Genomic DNA, 19,315 nt, shown 5'->3' with positions numbered 1-19,315 from the left:
TAGCTTAGGTTATAGGTTAGGTTTAGGTTATAAGTTAGGTTACATTAAGTTAGGTTAGGTTTATGTTATAGGTTAGGTTAGATTATAGGTTAGGTTAGAGCTAGCATCAAATTGATAGTAGAAAAAACGTAGTCGAACTTCAAAAGTGCACACAGACTTCAAGAACCTTAATATATAGTCATTGACCACTAAAGACGATATTTTTACCCTATGGTCCTAATCTCCATGCACCTCTAGACCGAGGTGTGCGGGGATCGGGCCTGGCTAGAGAATGTGAGGTTGTTAGAGCTAGCATAAAACAGTTTAAAAAATGCAATCAACTTCAAAAGTGCACATAGACTTCAAGAACTTTAATATATAGTCATTGACCAATAAAGAGGAGATTATTACCCTGTGGTCCTAATCTCCGTGCACCTCTAGACCGAGGTGTGCGGGGATCGGGCCTAGCTAGAGAATGTGAGGTTGTTAGAGCTAGTAGAAAATAGTTGAAAAAACGCAATCGGACTTCAAAAGTGCACACATACTTCAAGAAATTTAATCTATAGTCATAGACAAATAAAGACGAGATTATTACCCCATGGTCCTAATCTTCGTGCACCTCTAGACCGAGGTGTGCGGGGATCTGGCCTGGCTAGAGAATGTGAGGTTGTTAAGACTTGTCATGTACTTAGTAGTGTGTAGTTATAACAACTAGAGTGTTTTAATTATTTATTGCATCATTGGTAGATAAAGTATGGACGATAGGATGGCATGTCCTTGTGCGCATTGCAAGCATCAGATCTTTCAAAAATGAAAAATCTACAACCAACACATACACAATCACGGTCTCTTTCCTATAGAGCAAGTACAAGAGCTGCGTTATCGATCTCATGGTCTAGAGATTGAAGGTCAAAGTCCGCAAGTAGATATTGCTCCAACTTCATCCCAGAGAAGACGATTTTCAAACGAGCAGCCATCGGCTGAGTCCTCCCAACTAATACCTGAAGGGGCATTTCAAGAAGTAGAGATGGAGCAGATTTTGGACGTGTTCTTTGACATGGATTCCAACATAGAAGGTGATAACATTGAACGCAATACTGTGGAACAACCACAGCCATCCCGTTCATATCGACGGCATGATAGCAACGACGAAGAGGGCAAGAAGATGCAAAGTCTTGCACGCATGCCGCTCTACACTGGTGCAAAAATCTCAGTTCTCTGTACAGCGTTGGCAATGCTTAATTTGCAGTCTGTCTACGGTTGGTGGTCAGACGCCTCAGTCACACAGCTTTTCAGGTAAACATATTTTATCCTAAGCATGGTAAAGTGCAAATTACAGTTCATATAAAGTGATCAAAGGGCTGACTTGTTCATGTAACGTCAGGTTGCTGAATGAGCAAATCTTGCCAGAAGGGAATCACATGCCCCCTACCCGTCGAGCCGCTAAAAAGCTTCTTACTAATTTGGGCTTCGATTATCAAAAAATACATGCATGTCCTAATGATTGTATACTTTTTCGCAATGAGTATGCAAACTTGGAATAGTGTCCCAACTGTGGATCAAACAAGTACAGGGAGGACACAGAAGGAAAATTTATCCCTGTAAAGGTCCTTCGACACTTTCCTATCATTCCAAGAATAAAGAGCATGTTCAGGTGCAAGTCCATAGCCGCCTTGATGACATGGCACTCAAATACTAGATCGACAGATGATGTTATGCGGGTACCTGCTGACTCTCGTGCATGGAAGCACATAGAGGAAAGTTGACCTACATTTAAGAACGAGCCTCGATGTTTTCTCTTTAGTATGGCAATGGACGGAGTAAACCCATTCAGATTACGGGGTTCGTCATGGAGCACGTGGCCTATTTGTCTGGTTAATTTTAATCTTTCACCATGGCTCGCTATCAAGAAGGGCCATCTGTTGTTGTCATTGATCGTCCCAGGAAAGTACAAAGCAAAGAACATGGACTTCTATCTGGCACCACTTATAGAAGAGCTCCAAATCTTGTGGACAGGAATCGATGTGGTTGATATGCCCCAACCAATCGGACGATAGAATGTACATGTGCAAGGCATTCTCATGTGGACCATGCACGATTGGCTAGGCTTCAGTGAGTGCTCAGGTAAGTGCCTTTAAAACCCTCAAAAACATGTGATTCATGGCTATGTCACACTTTTATATTTTAATTTTGTGACGTTTCAGGCTTGAGTTACTCGTGCAATCATGCATGTCCGAAATGTGGTCCTTGACTTGGCTTCCGCCGCTCTGAGAATTTGAGCAAGACAGTTTACGAGGAGCATGGTAAAGTTTTTCCTGAAGGACATAAGCCCGTTGATTCAACAGTCACTTGATTCCAATCTAAGGGCACACGAGTTCGGGACCTTATGTATCGATACAAGCCGCAGGTAGTTCATAGCGGAGGCGACGCCCGTCGCTTTCCCTGATCACCACCGTAGCCCGGGCGGAAATTGTCGGTGCCCTGGCCCAGACATGGTCCACTGTCACTCATCGCCTAGAGAGTCCGTCGGGCGCCTCGAGCGCGTCGAGTCTCGCGAGACCCGAAAACGGCCCGAAAGAAGAATGTCGGAGGAGGGTAGCCTCGGTACTCCCTCGAGGGGGGGATGGCATCACGGAGGGGCGTGGGGAACTCGTCACCTCACCTCACTCATCCCTTGCTTAGGGATCAGCCCCCGTTTCCATCTCAAGTGAGAACGACTACCCTTATAGTTGCGCACAATTCAGCGTGGGTTGGCAAACTCCCTAGCACCCGAGCAACCTGAACAGAAATCCCAAGCGTGGGGGCGCCATCGACGGCGGGGAGGGGGGAGACTGCAGTGAACCATAAGAGCTAGAAAAAACCCCATGATGCTCAAAGAAACCCCACGATCCCGGATCGTAGGGTTCACAGTCCTGTTGGGGCCACAACTCAGGGGTAGGAAGTGCGCACGTCAACCCGGGGGGGGGGGAGGTACGGGGGACCTTTGCGGTGTCAACCCACAAAGCAAAGCGGGAAGCATGATGTGGACATCCCTCACCCTCACAAGGGTACAGGCCGTCGTTGATCGACGGGGCGACGGTGCACACCGATAGGGGCCTGTACCATTGCATCGATGTTGACGTCCCTCACCTCAGGGAGACGCACGGGCCGCCCTCGGCGGGCCGATCGACTCCGCGCACTAAGGGGGGCATCGACGTCCCTCACCTCGCGGGGGTACACGGGCCGCCGTCAGCGGGCCGATCGACAATGCGCACTGAGGGGGGGCAACCGCGGGGCATCGACGTCCCTTGCCTTGGGGGGTACACAGGCCGTCATCGGCGGGCCGACCGACTATGCACACGGAGGGGGGAAACCGCGGGGCATCAACGTCCCTCGCCTCGCGGGGGGCCTGTGGGGACACATGGGCCGATCGATGCCGCGCACCGAGGAGAGGCAACCACGGGGTGTCAACGTCCTTCACCTCGTCGGGGGTCCATGGGGGGTACACTGGCTACCATCCATAGGCTGTCAGACTACGCCCACCGAGGGGGGGCAATCGTGGGGCATCGACACCCCTCGCCTCGTGGGGGTACACGGGTCTCCGTCAACGGGTCGATCGACGACGTGCACCACGGGGGGGCAACCATGGGATGTCAATGTCCCTCACCTTGTGGGGGTACACGGGCCTCCATCGGCGGGCCAATTGAGCACGCACACTGAGGAGGGGCAACCGCGGGCGCCGATGTTCCTTGCCTCGCGGGGGCACACAGGGTGCCATCAGCGGGCTGACCAACAACGCGCACCGAGGGGGCAATCGCGGGGTGTCGACGTCCCTTGCCTGGCGGGGGGGGCATGGGGACCACACGAACTACGGTCAACGGGCCAATGATGACGCGCATTGAGTGGGCAACCGTGGGGCATCAACGTCCCTCGCCTCTTCTGGGCACACCGACAGCCGTCGGCGGGCCCATCGACATGGCACATAAGGAGGCAACCATGGGGCATCGACGTGGATGTCCCTCACCTTACAAGGGGCGCATGGGCTGCCGTTGGCCAGGCAATCGATGACGTGCTTCGAGGAAGGGGACCGTGAAGCAATATAGTGGCTTCAACCTATACCGATCAACTCACTGCAATGTGTAAACCGCTCCAAAGCTAAGCCTTTTTCCAAAGCATCTGCTGGGTTGTCGTTAGTGTGCACCTTGATCAAATCAATGAGCTTTTTGGCCAAGAAATCTCTCACGAGATGATACCTAACTTCAATGTGTTTCAATTTGTAGTGAAACACGGGATGTCATGACACTGGCAAGGCCAGACTAGACAACAAGGGCAAGGACGGGCTAGGCAGTGTGGAAAGGGAGTCCAACTAGGGCAAAGGGCCAGGGGCCATGCTATATAGTGGGTGGTTGGGTGGTGGACTCCTGGGTTCTAGTTCCCTTTGTCTTACACTGGTATCTGAGCTAGGGGAGAGGAAGGCCATGGAGAAGGGAAGGAGAAGGGGCTTGCTTTTTGCATGGCTTATTGCATGTCTGCTCTCTCTCTCTCTCTCTCTCTCTCTCTCTCTCTCTCTCTCTCTCTCTCTCTCTCTCTCTCTCTCTCTCTCTCTCTCTCTCTCTCTCTCTCTCTCTCTCTCTCTCTCTCTCTCTCTCTCTCTCAGCCCGCACAGCTCTCGCCTTCTCTGCACAGCACCGCCTTGACCCGGACTTCTCGCCCTCGCGGCCTGGTGTTCCTCCACCAGTATCCCCATTTGGGTGTTAAGTTGCAACCTGAGAGAGTGGTGCTTTCCCACCACTGCAAAATCTCGTGGCGACATTCAGCCATGGTTTCACTGTCAGTTATCTCCTAGCCGAAGCCCACCCATGACAGGAAGCTCGCTTTTTGTCGGTTACCCCTAGCCGAAGCCCACCCACGACAGTAAGCTTTTGTCGGTTGGCCCCATTTCCACCAGTGCAACCCCGAACAACAGTCATGGCTACCCGAGCTTCATCCCGCAGCAAGGCCACCTTTGCAGGAATTGTGGCAACGCCTCCCAAAATGGACAGCACCATCCGACTTCAGAATGAAGTCGAAAGACTCCGCAAGGAAAATGACGAGCTGAAACAAAGGCTCGTAGCGATCAAGACTCGGCTCAGTGCAATGGAGAACTACAAGAAGGAAGAAACGGAACAGCTGGAAGCCAAGCTCAACAAAACAAAAGAAGAAGTAGAAACCACCCTCACCAAGGCGGTCAAAAATCAAGTACAGGAGGTCATTCTCCACAAAGTTGACGATCGCGTGGCATCCACGCTACGCGAACAACAACGGCAAGAGAACCTCGCCCTCAATGTTCGCATTGGCGGGCTTCCAAGTGATTGGAAAAGAGAGGGAGACCTCAAGTTCCAGGAGTGCTTTACTCGTATCCAAGCAACAACCCCCATGATAGAGTGGGACCCAGCCACAATCACCTTCCTTACACATGAGCAACGCACCAACCATGCGATCTTCACTTTCAAGACCAAGGCGGACCGAATCAAAATCCTTGAGCAATCAAGGCTCCTCAAATCTAGTTTGCAGAAGACCTCACACCCACCCAACTCAAACACAAGAAGGTAGAACTACAAAAGGTACGAGAAGCTCGCGTGGCAGGAAAATGGGCAGTCTATCGAGGAGGTAAAGCCATTATCCAGGAGTTTCGAACTCCCAAAATGGCTTCCCCCTCTCTCTCTCCCCCTTAGGGTTTTTGATTTTGATTCTGTTTATCCTATCTTCCCCTTTTGTTCACCTCTCGCTGGACCCTCAGTCCTTAACTGAGATGTAACGTTTTGCTTTTCGGTCCCATAGGTCATATTTGACCTCCGCGGACGATGAACTGAAAAAACTGTCAAAACTTTGCGTTTTTGTTGCCGACTTGAAGGCAATGTCAGACAAAACTCGCAAGGGTGGAAAAGCCACACTCTCCATGGAGAATGATGCAAAATCTCCAAGGAATTTGGATGCTAATCCAACCACATCGTCTACAACAACGGAAGCAATGATCATGGCTTACTTGATCTCGTTACAAGAAACCGTCAACAAGCAAGGTGAAGAGTTGCGCGCACTTGCAATGGAGAATGGTACTTTAAGAGTTCTCGTTGTGGAGAATGAGCACCTCAAGAAGGTTCTTGAAATGCAAACAACACGCTTGATGCATCTTGAGAATGAAGTTCAAGAATGTAAACGCTCTCTTGTTGACATGAATGTAGTGAAAGAGCGCTTGAGCAAAGTTGAGAGTGATCATGTATTGAAAGAGGAAACGATAGATACAATACGACATGATGTATGTGAGATGAGAAATGCATCCAAATCATGGGATGATATATGTAAGGATAATGTGGTTTCTACATCTCCTATCACGCAAGCCGTTGTCCAAGCAAAGAATGTAGAGAATGTGGACACTCAAGAATTGCAAGAACGACAAAAACGCTCAAAGAACATCGTCATTCGTGGAATCAAGGAGGAAAGCATGGAAACACCCCAATCTCTTGCGGTTGCTATTGAAGAGTTTTTTGCTACACACTTTGGCATGTCAGGAATCATGGCTTATGGTGCACATCGAGTTGGAAAACAAGGAGTCCCTCGCTCAAGAGAAAGACCTATTGTATGTACCATGGTTGATGAGGTAAAGAGAAAGATCATCCTTGACAATGGTTGGATCTACCTCAAAGGAACGGGTTGTAATGTATATGAGGATCGCACTCTTATGCAACAAAATGTACGTCGCAAAGCATACGAGGAAAGAAGCAAGAAGGTTAAGGTATCATCTCAAGAAGAAAAGGCACTTGAGGAGGATGCAAGTCCACCCAAAAAATAGGGACACATGATCTATGAGACCAACTCACGCTTGCGAATAAGCTTTTGGAATTGTAACGGGTATCCATGGAATGCGGGAATTGGCATTGATGAGCTTACCAATGACTCCGATGTGATACTTCTTGTCGAAACATGGGAGCATGATGCGCAACGAATTCTTGGATTTGACAAATACGATGTGCATTCTTTGATGAGGGCCAAAAATGCAAAGCAACGAAGAGGCCAAGGAGGCATAGCATGTATGACCAAAAAGGGTTTGAAAGATGTTTCCATTGTCAAAGAAGATAAGTATAAACGCTACTTATGGCTGAAAATCAGCCCACCAAATGGTCAAGTCATGTTTGTGGCCGGCTGCTACATTCCTCACTATGACTCCAACTTTTATGCTCGCTTGAATATGGATAGAGATCAGCCCTTTGTTGAACTAGAGGAAGACATTGCTCATTACAAGGATCAAGGTGAAGTCATTGTTTTTGGAGACATGAATGCTCGCACAAATATGTTACAACACAACACACAACAAGTCGACATGCCACATGTATCAAGAAGAGTGGATGACTCATACATGTATAATCGAAGTTCTAATGATGCAAAAGAAGTGGATCACTATGGAAAGTCACTTCTACATATGTGCAATAGTACCGGAATGCTCATTGCAAATGGTGTATCTCTATGGCAAGGCACCAATGACTTTACATGTAGAAAGCACAATGGTGCTAGCGTGATTGACTATATGTTGTTCTCAGAAGCCACTCTAGAATGCATACAAAGCTTTACACTTGGTGAATGGAATCCGGAATCGGATCATAGGATGTTATGTATTGACCTCAAGTGTAGTAAACGGCCCGAGCATGTAGCCTCTAATCATGATGTGAATCATTTGTACCTACGTCTAGACTTCAAACAAGCACTTATATATGCTGATATGGTGGACCAAATGTTAAGCATGATAGAGCATCAAGGGAGCCCAACATTAGAATGCAAGTGGAAAGTTTTCAAAGAATTAATTTTCTCTTGTACGAAGGAATGCTTTTCGGCGAAACACATGTCTTGCAAAAGGTCTAAGAAGGGTAGCACCAAGAAGAAATGGTTTGACATGGAATGTAGTCAAGCCCGAAAACACTTGCTAAGATTGGATGCAATCAAAGACAAGGAAGTTTACTTGGAATGTTCACACACATACAAAGCACTTGTTCAAAAGAAGAGGAGAAGGTGGGAAGTCGAAAAACAACTTCTTTTAGCACAAGAGAAAGCACATGCATGTGGCAAGTTTTGGCAAAATCTAAAAGGCAAGCGCGTTGAGAGCTTTGGTGACTTGACTCTTGAGGATATGTATATGCATTGTAAGAACCTCTATGAGCAACCCAATGTTGATAAGATGGAGGGTTGTATCTCCCTTCCATTTATGTCTCCCTTCTTTACCATTGAAGATGTATGCCGCGCGCTTGAGAAACTTGCTACTCGCAAGGCAGGTGACCTTCAAGGTGTCAAGGCTGAAATGATTAAATGGACAAGCAAGAAAACACGATATTGGATATGCGATATGTTTAACCTTGCACTTCAGTATGGCATGCCTCATGATTGGAGTGCGAATTGGATCAAACCTTTGCACAAAGGAGGATATGTAAACAATGTGAACAACTATCGCACTATAATGGTTGGTTCTTTGATGGCAAAGTTATTTGGATGTATCATGGAGATGAAGATAAGTGAATGGGCTGAAAAGAATGGCAAACGTGCGCTTGGCCAAGGAGGTTTTCGAAAGCATCATAGCACTATTGATCACCTTGTCACTCTTCGAGTTCTTATGGAAGCGTCTCGATTGAAAGGAAAAAAGTTGTATTGTTGCTTTGTGGATTTCAAGAAAGCTTTTGACATGGTACCGCGAGGAAATCTTTGGAGACGTATGCAAAGCCTTCAAGTGCCGAGAGAATTTATGCATGCAGTCTTTCGCATCTACCAAAAAGTGATATGTCGATTACGTATGGGAGATGGAATTTCAGAATTTTTTGCAAGCACTATTGGTGTCAAACAAGGATGCCCACTTTCCCCAACCCTCTTTGGGCTACTCATTGATGAATTGGAATACATGGTTCTTGATTTTATGCAGCAAGAAGGCATAGAAGAGGTTAAGATTGGAAATGCGGTGATCATGCTTTTGCTTTATGCCGATGATGTAGTGCTCTTGGCACATACCTTAGAAGATGCACAAAAGCTTATGAGTGTCTTGGAACGCTTTTGCCTACATAGCGGGCTGATCGTGAATGGATCCAAAACCAAGGTTATGCTTGTAAAGACCCTCAATGACGAAAATCCATGCATTGTATACAACAATGAGAAACTTGAAGTGGTAGATCACTTCAAGTACCTTGGCCTTGAGGTTCCATCCAATCATAAATGGAAGGATTGCGCAATGCGTCGCTTGGAAGCCAGAAAGAGGGCTTATTATGCATTTGAGAACATGTGCAATGCAGGAGAGATCAAGTGTTGGGCTCTCAAAAAGTACCTCTTTGACACATTGGTGACACCGGTGCTTCTTTATGGAGTGGAGGTGTGGGGTGGAAGCATCGGGAAGTCTACTTGGAAAGAGTTTGAGAATGTCCAAAAGCGTTTTCTCACCAACTTTCTCCAAGTCAAGACACAAACACCCTACATGCTCTTACTTCTTGAGTCCGGATCGCTTCCCATTGAGGTCTTGGGCATGGAAAGGGTTGTGGAGTACATGCGTAAGACACAACGTAGCCCTTTGCATCGACTTCCTAGAATCGCATATGAAGCAAGTCAAAAGGTTCAAAAGACAGAGCAAAATACTAAGTTCGGGGTGGATGCTTGATATCAAGAAATGGTTTGGAAGATGGGATGCATGTCACTTGGTCAAGGATGCGTCGATCGACTCCCAAGTTAATGAGGCCTTCTTACAACGCCAATGTATCATGGCTTGGGAGAAATCCGGAGGTTCTCGCTTCAGCCATTACACCACACACGTTGCCCCAAACTACAAATCTCTCTTCTTCTCGGAACGAGGTAACCGAACCCATTCCTACATCCTTGAGCCCATTCCGTTGAGTGCGATCCGCACCATTGCCTCCATTCGTCTTAGCTCCCATTCTCTACGCTGCGAGACAGGACGTTGGGGCACTGGCAAGGAGTGTCATCGACTTTGCACCTTATGCCCTCGTCAAGTGCGAGAGAGTGAGTACCACACACTACTTGAGTGCTCAGCTTTTGACCACATTAGGTCCTCTTTTCCCCATATATTCAGCCATGAGCTCTCCCTACATACCTTCCTCTCCCAACCACGATGTGGACTCTCTATTGCGACGCTCATTTCAGCCATTTTTGAGCATCGAGAGTCACTTATGAACTCCACTCACACCACGTGACATGTTCATTTGGTCCCATAGGTCATATTTGACCTCCCAGGATGATAATAGAACTCTCTCTCTCTCTCTCTCTCTCTCTCTCTCTCTCTCTCTCTCTCTCTCTCTCTCTCTCTCTCTCTCTCTCTCTCTCTCTCGTTTCCATGAGGGCGTGCATGGAAGGGCCATCCAAGGGCATAGCCACAAGAATCATCCCTTATACACGGAGGTTCATGGCGAGCTCAAGAGACCGACAGAGGCGTGGGATCGGTGCCTTGTTTAAGGAAGCAATCGAAGGCCAAGGTCGAAGAGACGCGTGTAGAGCCACTTAGGGTAGGGAGTGAGAAGGCATCAACCTCCACGATTTACAGTGCGTGAGAGTTTAATGGGGTCGCATGGCCCTGGTATGCAATCCTCGATGCAATGGCAAAGGACGGGGAGCACAACATCATTATCTACAGTTTGTTTTCCCTACAGCGCAATCGGCAGCCCGCCATAGCTTCACTTGGATCTTTTATTTTCATACATGGGTGCCTATTCTTGGCCATCTCATAAAATCATAAGCAATCATGCATGCCCACCCTGGCAAACAATCCTCGAGAGCTTCGAATCTTGATTAGCTCGGGAACATGAAGCAATTGCACGCAAGAGAGGTTGCAGATTTTATTTTTTTTTACCACAGGGATTAATTATGTCAAGAACACACCACCATTGTTCTTGTTCAAATCGATTACCATATGGGCTCCACGATGGTGACTTCTACCAATTGTGTTCGACACAATTTCGAGCAAGGCTGCGAGGCAACAATGATATTGATGCTCGGTTTGAGGTTCATGATCATCCGAGCCAAGCAATCCAGATGGCAAGTTTATACACGTACAGTATGAGGTACGAAATCACTTTTGATTGTGTTTGCCAATTTTTCCACTTGCATGCTCTCGTCATACAAGCAAGGCTTGTGATTGTTACTCGCATCAACGGGCCAAAAGATTAGTACAAGCAAGCTTCAAGACCCTGAATTATGGCGGAAAGGGAGTTCGTTTCAAGGAATGTTTGTCAAGGACAAATGTCACAGTGTTTGTCAAGGACAAATGGCATGTAAGGCAAACATTGTTAGGCAAGTCTATGCGAGTACTTTAGCAGGTAGGTATGCTGCATGAAATTTGCTTTTCCATGCTTGCACAATTTCAACCCTTACGGCATCGGCAAGGCTCATTAGCATTCCCAAAAGCATGCTATTTTTGTTTGATTGAACACACGATGAGCAACAACAACTCACACTCGAGCACAGATTGAGTGAGCAATGTTCTCATTTAAAAGCAATGCTTCTTCTCATGCATGGCAAAGGTCAAGGCATGGTCGTGCTTGAGAATATCATGGAGATCGGCATGGCCCGTTGTTAATCTTGATGAAGGAGGCAGTAGGTGCTCGACATGACAAACCATTCATGACCATTTCAAGAAGTTGTCAAGCAAATTGTTAGGGCTTGTTTTCTAGACATCACTGGAGCAAGGCTTCGTCTCCGTAATCAAGCCAAGTAGGTACGAGGTACATATTTTTCAAATAGAAATTTATTTTTATGTTTTGTTTTTCAATACATTGTACCCTTTGCCAAGGTCGACTATTTGTGACTGCTCAACAAGGTTGAATTTCTTTTACTAGGACATTTGTCTACGAGCAAGAGTATCTATAGCTCTGAGGCATGATAGCATCCAAAGTGGGTCTATTTTCATCCAAAGATAAGACTTCCATGTTTGGCCTCTCCTATGAGCATATAAACTTGGGACGGACTTGACAATAGGCCAGCAGGTTATTTCATGAGAAAAAAATGGGTGTATATGATACAAGGGACGTATCTGTACATACGACAGACCCCACTCGTGCAGCAGGTATGGCTATGCACCATTTTTAAGCAAGTTTTCTTGCATGGAATATCGAGACAACTAATTACAGCAACAACCAAGTTAGCCAAGGTGCTAGGGTACACACTCTAAAAACTTAAGGAAAGTTCCTCAACCCAGCATGCTCTTGTTCTCTCTCTCTCTCTCTCTCTCTCTCTCTCTCTCTCTCTCTCTCTCTCTCTCTCTCTCTCTCTCTCTCTCTCTCTCTCTTTAAGGGAATAATGAAAATCTTCTAAAAAGCTTTTTGATACATGTTTTGCTCATAAGTCAGACTGAGCCAAGGTGCTCTACCTCCCAGGTAACACGTCACTAAAATGCTACTCAGATTAGTATTCATCGGTTTGTCCATTGAACACTAATTTGAATCATGGCTATGAGCCACATTGGATAAGAGCCATTGTCAGGCCAAGGGTAAGATCTAACTACTGGCATTCTTTGGGTGATTATTTTCAAGATCAAACAGCGCTACCCAGGGAAGCATTAGGAGAAAGTTGGACTCACTTTTGGGCCCTGTAAAAAGTGCCACGTCCGCCTAGAGAGAGAAAAAAAAAATGTTAAATTGTGCATTTTATGTGATACTTTTCTACACAACAAAAAGCCAAAATGACAGTCTTTGGTAGGTAGCCGCCGTCTTTATCATTCTTATCCTTCGTTCTCTTGTCAGGAATCCAAGTAACCGTATGACTAATGATTTGAAATGCCAACTTACAAGCGTTCCCTCCAGAAACATAAGCCACACGAACTCTATCAACTCTAAACTTGAGAATATGGCCTTCCCTCCCAAAACCTGAGATATTTCATGAGTTTTGAGTCTCCGTCTTCTTCTCTATCAACTCTAGGAATGGAGAACGCTTCTTTTCCTGATGAAAACACTAATTTGAACTTGCAATCCTCATCCCCTTCATCTTTAACACTTACCCAAAGAAAGAACACACATCATCTTCATGTTGATGTATTGCAAGAGTACGCACCGTTGCAGAAACGTAGGAGGGAGTCTTTCTTACCTCAACGGGAGAAAGAACTTAGAAGGACAAACAAGGAACATCATTTGGATTTGTGGACCGATGGGTCTATTTATCCAAAGTATCCTACGACAAATGCCCCACCTCCCTTTGCTAATATCACTAACCTCTTACATTTCACAGGCGATGGCAAGGATGGGATATTGGGATACATCGAACATTTGGAAATGAGAGGATTGAATGCGGAAAGGCAAAGAAACTTCCTCGCGATGGAGAACATGCAGCTGAAGAAACTTAATGAAGCATGCTCTCGAAAGATTTCATCAAAAACAGAGAGACAATCCAAGGCCTTGAGAAGAAGATCACAAGTTACTAGAGTTCACAAGCTCTACACTATTACTTCTCAAATTCCCTTCAAAAAAATTACAACAACTTTACAACATCAACACATTCAGCTCCCTCACAATGAGGAGCAAACAAAGAATTTTCTTCAACATAATACTCTTCTTGATGGAAATCCACCACTCAATAGCAAACATCAACTAGGTTCGTGCAAACCTTTTGCAATAGTGCTTGAGGATGTGCACTTTTTAGAAAGGGGGGGTTGTGTAGTGGTTTTCACACACTACACATTTGCAAGCTACAGTGGTCAAAGTGGTCGGATTGGAGTAGAAGCACAATAGGTATCTACAAATTATGTTTTCAAATAATATTTCTCATTTGATTTTTTCAATATTTGTGTTGTGGAATGTAGAACAAGCTCATTGATGATTCCAAGTTAAAAGAGCATGCGGTTAGCAACCTTAGGTGAATGGTTATGTGATTGGTGTGCTCATTAGTTTTGAGCACCCCCACCCAAACGATGCATATTGTAGCCTAAGTATAGAATACTATTTGCGACTAGAGAAAAACCAAGGATCTTGAGAGCTTGGCTATGGAGTTTCTTTATCTTCTTCCTCACTCTTCCTCTCTACTAGAATTCTATGTCTTGCTCACATTCTTTGTGCGTTTAAGCATACTTTGTTTGCATCCTTTGTGTGTGCTTGTTCAAAATTCTTGATGTGTTTTTCATGCTTGTGGTTTATCTACACATACAAGTCCACTCATCTCCATGCACATGTGCATGTTGAGTAATAGTGTAGATGTGCATGTGTGCTTACCTTGCTATGCATTGCACTCTACATCATTCCATGTGTGTGTGTGTGTGTGTGTGTGTGTGTGTGTGTGTGTGTGTGTGTGTGTGTGTGTGTGTGTGTGTGTGTGTGTGTGTGTGTGTGTGTGTGTGTGTGTGTGTGTGTGTGTGTGTGTGTGTGTGTGTGTGTGTAAAGAGAGTGTATGTAGGTAGATAGCAAGTTTGCAAATATATTATGTGTGAGAGAGGAATACCCGAAGTCATTAATGCACAAGAATTAGGGGAAGAGCTTGAAGTTGAAGGGTTTGGAAGTTACAGGGTGGAATGGCACATGGGAGGAGACCTTAAAACCCTTAAATGTATGTACAATGTCTCCAAAGGAGCTATGGCAAAGAGCCCTTGTCTGTATTGTATGGCATCAGCAAAAGAATGTAATCCTGCAAATTGGAACAAAGCACCCAATAGGCATACTCAAGATCCAAACTTCAAAGCAGTTTTAAATATTCCACTTGCTAATGTCCACATATGCACTCTGCATGCTCTTTGCAGAATTGTGGAGAAAATTGTACATCTCTATGTGGGGTTTGCCTGGAAGTTACAGCCAAAAGCAGCTAGAGATGCTGCAATCAAATGTATTGAAACGGTTTTATCAGAAATTGGCCTTCACAGTGGTAAGGTTAAGATTGAAACAGACCTGAAGAGGTCTTCAAATGGAAACAATGTGCCTAGAAAGGTATCTGTTGGTGGTGTGAAGGCCAGAGCTTTCCTAGGGTTTCATGGCAAACTAGGAAACGTAAATGCCAAGAAGGGTTCATCCAATGTGAAGTATAACCAGTGGAAAGCTCTCCACAATGCCATCAAAGATCATGGTCTTGAAGGTACATCAAGAAACAAAAAGGCAGAGGTATGGGAATCACTAGACAAAGTATTTTCCTACTGTGATAAGACATCCTGGGGAAAAAATGATCTGCCAAATTTCAAGAAAGTGCTCAATAACTTCAGAAGTGCAATGAAAGATGCTTGGGATCAGGAATTCACACATTACATGGTAAGTTTTTTATTCCTTTTTAATATGTACATACTTTTAGTTTGGAAGCATATGATTAATCTCATACTTACTAATTATTGACACACTTTTACTTTGCCAGCATATAATTTACAATTACACTCCCTGGTTTGTAAAGAGATGGGGCTCCCTGTCCATATGGTCTACACAAGGCATGGAGAAATCCCATTATCAAGCAAGAACCAAGTTTTTCAAGCATACAAGACATGGAGGAGGTGCAGTGAAGGCAAACAGCTTGCTTGAGGTTTTCCAATGGTTCTATAGACAAATATGGCATAGAACCAGATCAAAAATGACAAAGAAAGCACTACTGAACTCAGATTTAGCAAATGCCTTACACAGGAACAAGCAGAAAAGACAAAATTCATATAATAGTTCATCTGCAAATGAAAAATTCTTACAATGGCTAGCTACAAGAGAGAGACAAGGTAGAAAGTGGGCCAAAGTACAGGTATGAGCAAAGTCAGTCTTTTGATGAAGGTACATCAACTTCACCCCTAAACTTCAGAAACTTCTGCTTATTGTAGCCTATCATTTGTCTCTTGAGGTCCCCAGAGTGGGCAAGCACATAGGATGCCATTGTTGCAAAATAACCAGCTCTAGAACCAGTAAGGCCAGGGAAGAATCCAAAAATTCTGATGGCTTCCTCCTTTTACACCAATATTAACTTCTCTAACCCTGGAGGAAGCTGACATGAACCAACAACCTTTGCAAGTGCTTTAATTGCAAGCATTGGCAGCAATGGTTCTCTTGTAAACTTGTTATGGAATATAATGACAGTCTCTTTGTTGAGCTTCCCAATAAAATGTCCCAAGCTCTGGTTCCTTCGTAAATTTAAGGGTCTGGAACCCTTCCCCCTGCCAAGGAATTTGTCTGTGTCCAGTATTTCAATCTGCAAAAATATGTCTTGGTTAATTGTTCAGCACATTAATAAGACAGGGCAAAATGGTCATTAACATACCTTAGGAGACTCATCCTCCTCAAACAAGGCAGGTTCCCATATATCAATGGATCTAGTTGGCCTTACTTCATAATCTCTGGTCTTTTCCTCTCCCATATGCTCTATTTTAAGCCTTTTCTGGATCTCATTGAACTCCTCTTCAGAAGGTACACCCTGTTGCTCATATCTCAGAACAATGTCATGCACATGCTTTCCAACACTTGAGCTGTCAATAAAATTTTCTGCCTCTGTGTCCAAGACTGCTAAGGGGCAAGGTGAGTAATCAATAAATCCTATGTCATTAGATCCCCACTCAGCCAAAACTGCCAAAGCATAATCTTCCCTTAGATCAAAAATATGTTGAATGTCATTCAGCAAAACATATTCCTTTTTGTTAACTTTGTATGTGGGAAATGTTGTTGTGCAATGCAAAGGATCAACATCTTCATCCTCAATGTCAACATTCTCCACTTTAGTGATGTTTTCTGCTTTAAATTTTGCAATGTCCAGCATCTCAGTGCTTTGTAGCTTCTCTTCCTCTTCATGGAACTCCATCTCTATCTCCTCTTTCTCCTGGTCCTCCTCAGCCTGGGAAATCTGCTTTGGAATCTCTTTGCCCTCCGGTGTTGGGAGTACACTGAAGAAAATGATAAGTCCAAGGTCATAATCTACCAACTGGCAATGCATATTACCATGAAATTTGCAAGGCTTTATGATCTTTTGCCAGTCTGGATGAAGGCTTGACCACTTCTTTGCAATACCTGTCCTTGACAAGCTACCTGCTTTGCATATATCAACAAAATGAACAAGATTGTCAAGCCTGTGATCTCTGATCAATTCTGTATATATCTCTTTCAAGTCACTAATTTGTGTAGAGAAGCCATCCACAAGTGCTTGAAGATCAAAGGCAGCATTAAAAATCTGTTTGACACTTTGAAATCTTGTAAGTTCATTAACTTTGTAAAGAAAAGACATCAGCCTATCATCAGCGGTCTCTTGTATATCCTCTGTATCCATTATGAAAATCCACAAATGCTCAGCTGAAAAAGAGAAAAGAGAAGTCTATCAAGACATTAACCACCCTTCTTTATATCAAGTCTACAAACAAATTAAAAGCATAAAATTGTCAAGCAAATTAAGCGCACAAATTAAGCGGAAGCAAAAAGAATTACATAAAATTGTGACATGCTATGTTTGTCACTTGCTATGAGAACTTTGAGAAGTTAATAGAAACTCGTCACTCACTAACTACGCGCACAGAGTGACACTTGGTACGCGATTTCCTATTGCTAGGAAGAGGTTGACGTCCACCAAAATCGCGCACGGGTGTCGCGGTGTGTCGCTTGGAGGGTTGGAGGCTTAAATTCGAAGCCTTGTGAATGACAATAAGAGAAAAAAAGGGTTGGGTAGGTTCCTTTTACGGCCAAAAACGCCGCCTCGGGGTGTGTGCAAATCGGTTGCCGCCTCGAAGTTTGGTCCAACGGTTAGTTTTTATGCGCCTAGGGACTTGCGCCATGCACCCTATATAAACCTCCTCAGAGCCCAAACTAAGCGCATTTTGAAGGAGGTTTTGAAGGAGGTCCACAACCCAAAACTTCGAGCGCTTTGACCGTCACACCGTGCGCGATATTCGTAAGTGAGAAGACTTTGACTCCTTTGTCATTTCGCGTACCGAGTTTCAAAGCAATGTGTTCCACTATGTCCACAAATGTGATCATGTTTACGATGTGTACCGCAATGTGTGCCATTATTTTCACCATGCATACAATATGTGTCTCAAGATGTTTAAGAGGTTTTCACCGCTTGGGACTCCCGTCACCCCGTGCGCGAATTTGGTAAGTGGGAGGACTGTGCTCCCTTCGCAATTTCGTGTACGAAGTGTCACCGCCTCTGTGTAATGCTCCGTCACCCCGTGCGCGATCACCGTTAGTGTGAGGACATTGGTCCCTTTGTGATTTCGCGTACGGGGTGTCACCGCAATGTGTTCCACTATGTACGGAAATGTGTGCCACTAAATATACATCATTTACTTTTTTTACTAATGTTTGTTGTGTAACAATCATTCCTATCCCTTTTGAAGATGGCAAGGACCAAGAAGACTGCAAGGAAGGTTGATAAGCCTCTATCCAAAGGTGAAGAAGAAGCTCAGCCTAGCAAAGCTTTAGCTGGTACTTCAAAACCAAAGGAGAGCACATCTCAGAGGAAGGACCCTAAACCAAGCACACCTGACCCTCAACCAAGCAAAAGAAAAACTACACATCAGAGGAAAGATTTCAAGCCAGTGCAACTTAAGCCTCTCCTTACAAAGAGAAAGTTCAAGCAGGGGGTCAAATGTCTAAGAGAGATAAGGAAGGCCATAAAGGCCATCAATCTTGCAATTCCCAAACTGCCCTTCCAAAGACTATGCAGACAAGTTGCAGAGGAGTACAAGATTGACATGAGGTGGACTAGAACTACATTGGCATGTATCCAGGAGGCTTCTGAGGACTTTATGATTGAGCTTTTCCAAGATGCCTATATCTGTGCAGCTCATGCCCATAGGGTTACTTTGATGGACAAAGACATGATCACCCTCAGGAGGCTGAGATACAGGTTTTCAAGAATGTTGGAGCCTGTCCCTATGCATGATATTAAGGTCTTTAATATTCTCAACATTCCTCCATGGAGGAAGCCCAAGGAGCCTGAAGTAGGAGTAGTTGATATTACTGAAGAAGAGGAAAAGGAAAGGAAAAAGAGAGCAAAGGAAGACAAGGAAATTGCAGAGAGAAAGGAGCTTGACCTGTTGGAACCTCAACTAGTGTCAATCCTACTGGTTTTGTTGTCGCTCTATTCAGTGAGGAGGATCCTAGGGAGGATTACAATTCACTTGACTCTGAGACCTTGGAAATTCTCAAGGACTGGACCAAGGAGATCAATTCTCCACTCCTTATCACATGCCTCAGGTTGTTTTTGTTTTCCCATGTATTTTTGTTTATAGCAAGAACTCTTTATATAACAATATCTTGTACCAGGTTAATGATGCATACATATGAGCCAGACCTTCAAAAAAAGGTGGAATTTTTAGACCCTTCTATCTCCCACTTTCTCGGGACAGAGACAAATATTAGAGAGCTCACAAAGTGGTTGATTCATGTGGACTTGGAAATCTGTGAAATTTTCTTGATTCCTT

Source organism: Adiantum capillus-veneris, chromosome 1 (assembly GCF_014529385.1).
Source record: "Adiantum capillus-veneris isolate H3 chromosome 1, ASM1452938v2, whole genome shotgun sequence".
Taxonomy (NCBI): domain Eukaryota; kingdom Viridiplantae; phylum Streptophyta; class Polypodiopsida; order Polypodiales; family Pteridaceae; genus Adiantum; species Adiantum capillus-veneris.
This window is presented reverse-complemented; position numbering follows the sequence as displayed.